This window comes from Alosa sapidissima, chromosome 21 (genome assembly GCF_018492685.1).
Source record: "Alosa sapidissima isolate fAloSap1 chromosome 21, fAloSap1.pri, whole genome shotgun sequence".
NCBI lineage: Eukaryota > Metazoa > Chordata > Actinopteri > Clupeiformes > Clupeidae > Alosa > Alosa sapidissima.
The window spans coordinates 15,149,095-15,155,914 of NC_055977.1; the positions used below are offsets into that span (position 1 = coordinate 15,149,095).

The window sequence follows — 6,820 nt, forward strand, 5'->3', positions numbered from 1 at the left end:
CTCGGCCAGAAGACACGAACTGGTTGTTTCTAAATGACTACCTCCGTTTCATCAAACCTTCCAAGAAAGTAGGGAGAAACGAGAGAGAGGACTGGCTTAGAGGATGAGAAAAAAAGAATGAGCTTGCGTCCAGTGCAAAGTAGAGTTTTTCTTCCAGTTCAACTCCCCACTCACCCATATGGGCTGTCCATTCTCATCAGGGGAGCCGTTTGATGGGTCCTGCTGGACCGTATCAGAGGGGGCAGGGTGGGGGTGGGAGAACGGGGGGGGGTCCACTCTGTCCCGGTCTCTGGCTGACTCATACTGTGTGTGTGTGTATGCAGCTAGGCTTCACAATACTGCCAGGAGCCAAGCGTGTGTGTGTGTGTGTGTGTGTGTGTGTGTGTGTGTGTGTGTGTGTGTGTTGGGAATAGGGGATAGGGAAGCTGACAGTAGGGAAGAGGCAGCCAGATCAGGCCAAATGCATGCGCATCTTCCCAAGACCCCATCCAACGGCTCGCCCCTAATGCAAGCCGCCTTCATCCGGGAGGATTTAGGAGCCATCCCTGATCCCGGGAAAGCCATCAGGATCATGGCTAGCTTTAAAACGCCCGTCCGTGCTTAAGAGTAAAACATCATAAAAGTGATCCTCGGCTCGGGCACGTGCCATGATCCTCGGCTCGGGCACGTGCCACTTTGCTCCTTATCCACCCTTAGTCAAGCGATCCCACTGTTATCTGACCGCTGCTGAGCCTAGCACTGATCTGGCATTACCAGGTGTCTGGTCAGGTGATAGCCAAATCCATTTCTGATCAGTAACGGAGTCAGTTATCTGAGCAGTGAATCATGACCCAATCTTAAGAAGCTTCTGCTAGATCAATCACAAAGTTAGACACCGTACTGACCAGTACTGACCAGATCTGCCCCATAATCTTCTGTTATTTGCCTTGTGAGAGGAGAAATGTTGATGGATGATGCTCTGTTGGCTGTAGCTTTTCACAGCTCATGGTCAAAGGAGCGACCAACCCTTGTAGGCAGCAGCCTGAACAGTAGCAGACATCCTAGAGAACTCTTCTGTATCCACACATAAACACACACAAGAACAAGCTGTACACAGCTGGACTGCACTCACACACACACACACACACACACACACACACACACACACACACATCTGTATCTGGAGAACCCTCAAGCACACAGCTGCGTCGGGGGGCCGACCACATGGACGACACGAGGCAAGTTCCCTGGTGATTTAAGCAGGACGTCCCACTGCTAAATCACACACCACTGGCCAGCAGCTCCTCCAACACCAGCAAGACCCAGTGAGCTTCAGCAGTCCTCCCACATTAGAGGCTCCAAACCCTCAGGCATATTTTTAAACATCCCACGAGCACATCAGTGGGCTGGCGAACACGCAGGTGCAGCCCGGAATTAGCTCTGAAGTGAGCAGGCTAGAAACGCACCTTAAAAACCTCTCTTGGAAGAGTGAATGAACGACAAACCAGAGAACTCATTCCCTTGCCAATAGACCTCATGATCTAAAAAGACACATGATCTAGGGGCAAACTGAGGACAGAGGAACAGGTGAGGTGGTACAACCTGTAATAAATCAATAAGCCTTATTGATATTTTAAGCTTGTGTGGCTACAGTGCAGACAAAACAGTACTACATGGCATTTGTGGTTCTCAGAGACCCGTTCCGATTGCCATTTCACTTCAAGGAGTTGTTTCAAGACTTTCCAGCTTAAGATTTTTAACCAAGGTAACACGGAGGATGGCAAATACAAGCATTGAAACCCTCTCCTGGGGAGAAAGAAAAAATAATTTCACCTTGAGATACAGAAACAGAACTTTGCATTCACAAACTCATAGGGAAGTGACAGGGGTTAAGAAACACTCCACAGGGACCACTCCTTGTCAGTGACACTCAGCCAAAAACAAGTTCAAGGGAGTATAAGCCCCCCATAAAAACCTGGCTCCAGGAGAGCTTCTATCTCTGCAGATCAAAACCTCTCTGTGATGAGCAGATAAAGAAGGAGCTAAGGAGGCATACATCAGTTGGGGTGGCAATTTACATAACCTCCACAAAATCCCAGGGAGAATAAAGTCAAATGCGGGAAAAGACGGAGCAGAGACGCACACCACAGCCAATGAGGGGAGAGAGAGGGGGGGGGGGGGAAGAGAGGGGAGAGAGAGAGAGAGAGAGAGATCACGGCAGGCGGAGAACAGCTCGTAAATTGGCAAGGTTGCACTCGGAGGCGAGGGGCTGAGAAACTGCCGGAGAAAACACACACAAGCACGTGTGATGAATTTGAATGAGCTGCTTCTGCTAATGTTGTTTATGCACACGCCAACTCTGTCAGGGAACTTTGCTCGTCACTTCCCATATTTCTCAACGAAAACGGATCTTTAGTTACCTACTTTTGCGCTGCAATGCCACATTCATCAGAAGGACACACCAACATTCATTTGTTACGCGTCCAGGCAAGCTGGTCTCAGATTCTCCACTTGTTTAAATGTGTGTACTTATGAACATATGAAAACAGGTCAGCGACCTATATCAGACATGAATTGACGCACTTCCAGGCCATTTCTGGAGAACGCACTATTAACCAATAACAAACGCATTGCTCTTGTGGGCAACCCGACTGTTTACAGTGCGTGAACACCGACGAGCAGTCTACACACGCTTCCATGAGGTCATCATATCCGCCGGCTACATTGGTGAATCAACTGACAGAGGAACTTGGGGTCTGGATATAGGCCTACTGTTAGTGCAATTTTTGTCTGAGGAGGAGTCTACGCCTAATGCTTGTCATGTGACAATGTCATTAGAAGTGACACATAACTGAGGCGTAGTCAATAGACTTGAAGTAAATTCATGGCAGATGCCGAAAATAGAAATGTCTATTTGACACAGTCCAGTCAGTCTTCATCAGAACACAATGCCCACTCAACTAATTATATTACAGAGGACTTGGGTCATAAGGCAAATGCGTTATAATGTAGCCCCGGGCGTGCGTAAAACCACGTGCAGTAGGAAACGGGAGAAAACCATGTCTTGCCCTCCAGCTCAGCGCTGATAACTAAACTTTACACTTTAGTGAGACACAGCCCACGGAAGGGGGGGGGCAGGAAAGGGCCAGGCAGAGTGGGTGAAGATATCGTTATCTGCAAATCTCATAATCAGAATTTTGCTCGTTCAAAAAGACAGAGGTGTAGTTCAGTGGCCTCGGAAAGCTCGATTTCCAAATTCAAAACAAACACACTGCAATCAAGCTCCAAAAACAAACAACGAGGAATCGTGCATTCAAAAAGACAACTTTTGATCCTATGGAAGTTTAAAGGCCCAAATAATATAACATTTACGAAGAACATCTATTGTAAAATTGACGCTGATCAAAAAAGCGATTTGCTCCATGGGAAATAACGTTAAATGTACCGTGGATTTTCCGCTAAAGTTATGAATCACTGTGATTTCTCCATAGAACGACCAACCCCAATCGGAAGGATACACTGAAAGAGCAATTAAGACGTCTAAATCTAAGAAGTCAACCTAAATTAATCCGACAACAAGCTGTCGTGCTGACAGTTCCACCCGCTACTGTTGCAAAAGGTTTCGGGTCAAATGTTGAGTCTTCCCATTTCCCCCGTACCCTCATCTTCACCTCAAGGCGGAAACTACGATGTATTCAAACGACAAAGCATATGCGTGGGTTCATGCAAAGTGCGTGCACCGACGTTTACTAACCTGGCGAGGTAAGGCGACTTTTCCACCGCAATAAAGTGCTGATGTTCTGACTTTGTAGCAGTCGTTCTCTCTCGGTAGCTCATTTACTCGCTCTCCTCCGCGTTAGTGCTGATGTTTCTACTTCCTCTTTCCTCCTTCGTCTGCTGGTTGGCTCTTCTCCCCCTGCCAGCGATGTGAGGGACATTGACCAATTACGACACAACAAATCCTGACAATTGAATAGATAAGTATCCCCTCCTGCACTTTCATTCACTGATAAAAAGCTTTAAAAATACATATTTTTAAAGAGAGCGTAACCGACTTAGACGAATAAGTGTTAATGAAACCTCATTCTTAGATGTAGTTCATGTTGCGACAGCTAAAATGCAATATTTATTTCAGTGGGTGGGGAATTACCTGAACAATGACTTTTAAATAATTAATGACTTTTAATTATATGTAGGCTACTGTTTAGAATAGGCTATGAACTGGCTAAATGCTTTTTAATATTACCTTCTTTTAAAACAACAGTTACACGGATCAAGATAAACAGTGGTATTTAGTTTAATAAAGTCTGTTTTTTCATTATTATTATTATTATTATTATTATATTTCATCATTTATCAATAGGCCTATAGAACAAGAAAAGAACGAATGATAACATCACCCTGGACATGTTCCATACGTGTTTTAGTCAAGCATGTGACATTACCTGCCTATGATATCCTTTGTAACAAAAGCCCTGTGTCTGTTTCTCCTAACATTTTTGCTATCATATCATACCGTGCACATAATCATGTAGAAATGCAACTACATGTCAATGTCAAATATATATTCATATTTAGCTGAGGGGCTGGTCCGAGGGAAAAGTTTAATCTCCATTGAAAGCCCTTGAAGAATCTCTTCAATTTACCATGTGGCTCAAAAGATTATATAATCCTTAAGCAGTTTTGAAGCTTATTTCTGAATGTTACATAAAAATGTCATCTTTGCAGGACTGTTGTACTCACACCCCTGGGAATAAGACATTGTGATAAACTAACCATACAGATGGATGTAGCATTCTTATCCATACTGCAAGTCCTCCTTCCATCAACATCCAGAATAAGAATCATCTGCTTGAACTGAATCACCGGCCTGCAGCTGTCTCCTCTTGGTGTCTCCAACACACACACTTGCCATGCTTGCATTCGGACTTTAAGCTGAACTGCAGTTCAAACACCTCCATGCCATATTAAGCCTGGGGATGAGGTCTTCTATAAAGCTCTTCTATAAAGTTGCCCTTCTGACGGTCAAGAATGACTACACAAAGCATATACCTTAGGGAGTGCTTGGTCAGTTAAAACACTGAAGAAAGTGTTTTTTATTATTATTCTAAACTCTTTCAAAACTTAACTCTTTAATGTTTATTTAAAACAACTTTTACACATCATACATTATATGACATAAGGAATAACAGAAGTGTTGAAGCATAATATTATTTTAAAAACTGTCGTAATGCTTAATTGTTTTTAAGCCACAAGATGTGATGAATTACAAAACAGCGAAACATCCTGAAACACTTTAAGATTTCAGATGCCTGCCGGGGAAGAATTCACCATGAAAGTATCTTCAAATAAATAAATAACACAATGTATAAGTTAGCATTTTCTTGGGGCCCTGCTACAGTTAAGCTCCCTGTGAGACCCTCCCTGGGAGAGGTGCATCTGTGAGGCTGATGCCTCTGGCCAGATAAAAGACAACATGAAACACACACACACACACACACACACAGAGAGAGAGAGAGAGAGAGAGAGAGAGAGAGAGAGAGAGAGAGAGAGAGAGAGAGAGAGAGAGAGAGTGAGTGAGAGAGACACACACACACACGGTTTCAATAGTGCTGATTTATTTCATGCCCTGAGCAGGGGCGCCACGGAAACGGAGAGTTGCCATGGAAAGCAGGATAAGCAGCCGGGAGGGAGAGGTGATCAGACGGACCCCGCTGTTACTAAGGAGACTGCGTTATCTCCTCCGCGTCTCCGCAGGCAGAGTACCGCTTGTGTGTGTGTCTATGTGGTTTTTTTTCTCTTCAGAAAACCAACAAGCACACAATCCCCAAACCCACATTTATATAAAAATGTATGGGTGTGTCGCTTCTTGAAGGACAGTTTTGGGCTTATAATAGCAGACTAGGAGGATTGGTGCGGCCAAGGCGCTGGCCCTAGACGCTGCTTCTTCAGTGAAGGGCCGGGCCCCAAGCGGCTCTCTTATTAGAGAGGAGCGGAGCTGGGAGGGAGTGTTTGATGTGGTGCAGGGCCACGCTACAGAATGCCACACGTATTCCCCAGGACCCTCAGAGGGATTCCTGGTTCTTAAGAGAGGAATTAAGAGCTTAAAGGAGGAAGGAGCCGGCTCTTCCTCCTCGCCATATGTGCTAATGCGTGTCACCTCCCCATAGTTGTAATTGGGTGAAGAGAAAGTGAGACATTGAATGTGTGAGTGTTTGTGTGGAGCCAGGGTATCGGTTGTGGACATGTGTCTTTGTTTGTTTATTCATCACTGTGTTCCTGGGTTGTGTGTTAGTTTTAGCTCATTGAAGGACTACATTGTTAGGGGATTTGTGTGTGTGTGTAGAGGGTTTAACATGTTTGTGTGTGTGTTTGTGTGTGTGTGTGTGTGTGTGTGAGAGAGTGGGTGTGTTTCAGGACACAAACAGAGCAGGGATTGTTGCATCAACAGATGCAGGAGATAATGCCCACAGAGGCACCATTATCTAGGAGCCTGAGCAGATGAGCAATCACACCTCAGTTTAAATCATGTTGGCCAAGTTTTAAAAATAGCAGCCTACCTGGTAATTTATCACACTGGACACTCCTGACCTACAAATCCATTACCCTGCAGATATAGAACAGTGTGCTCATACAATAGGGTGAAATGATAATTAGTTTCAGAGCACACCAAATCTCAGCGAAACCATACAAAAAAACAAAACAAAAAAAACAATAAAAAGTGAAATAAATAAATATATATGTACAGCTCTGATACTGTTCATTAGCTGTCATGGAGAACAACACTGGGAAAGCTGCTGCAAGCTCTGTGAGGTCAACCACAAACTAAAACACACAAGGG

General features: G+C 44.7%; 1 long non-coding RNA gene across 1 annotated transcript; it reads left to right on the forward strand.

Annotated features, from left to right (window-relative positions):
* The first annotated feature begins 3,297 nt into the window (after positions 1–3,297).
* On the forward strand, positions 3,298–5,344 carry LOC121695989. The gene is made up of 2 exons (XR_006026213.1): positions 3,298–3,741; positions 3,903–5,344. It is a non-coding gene; the product is annotated as an uncharacterized LOC121695989 (long non-coding RNA).
* Positions 5,345–6,820: the final 1,476 nt, after the last annotated feature.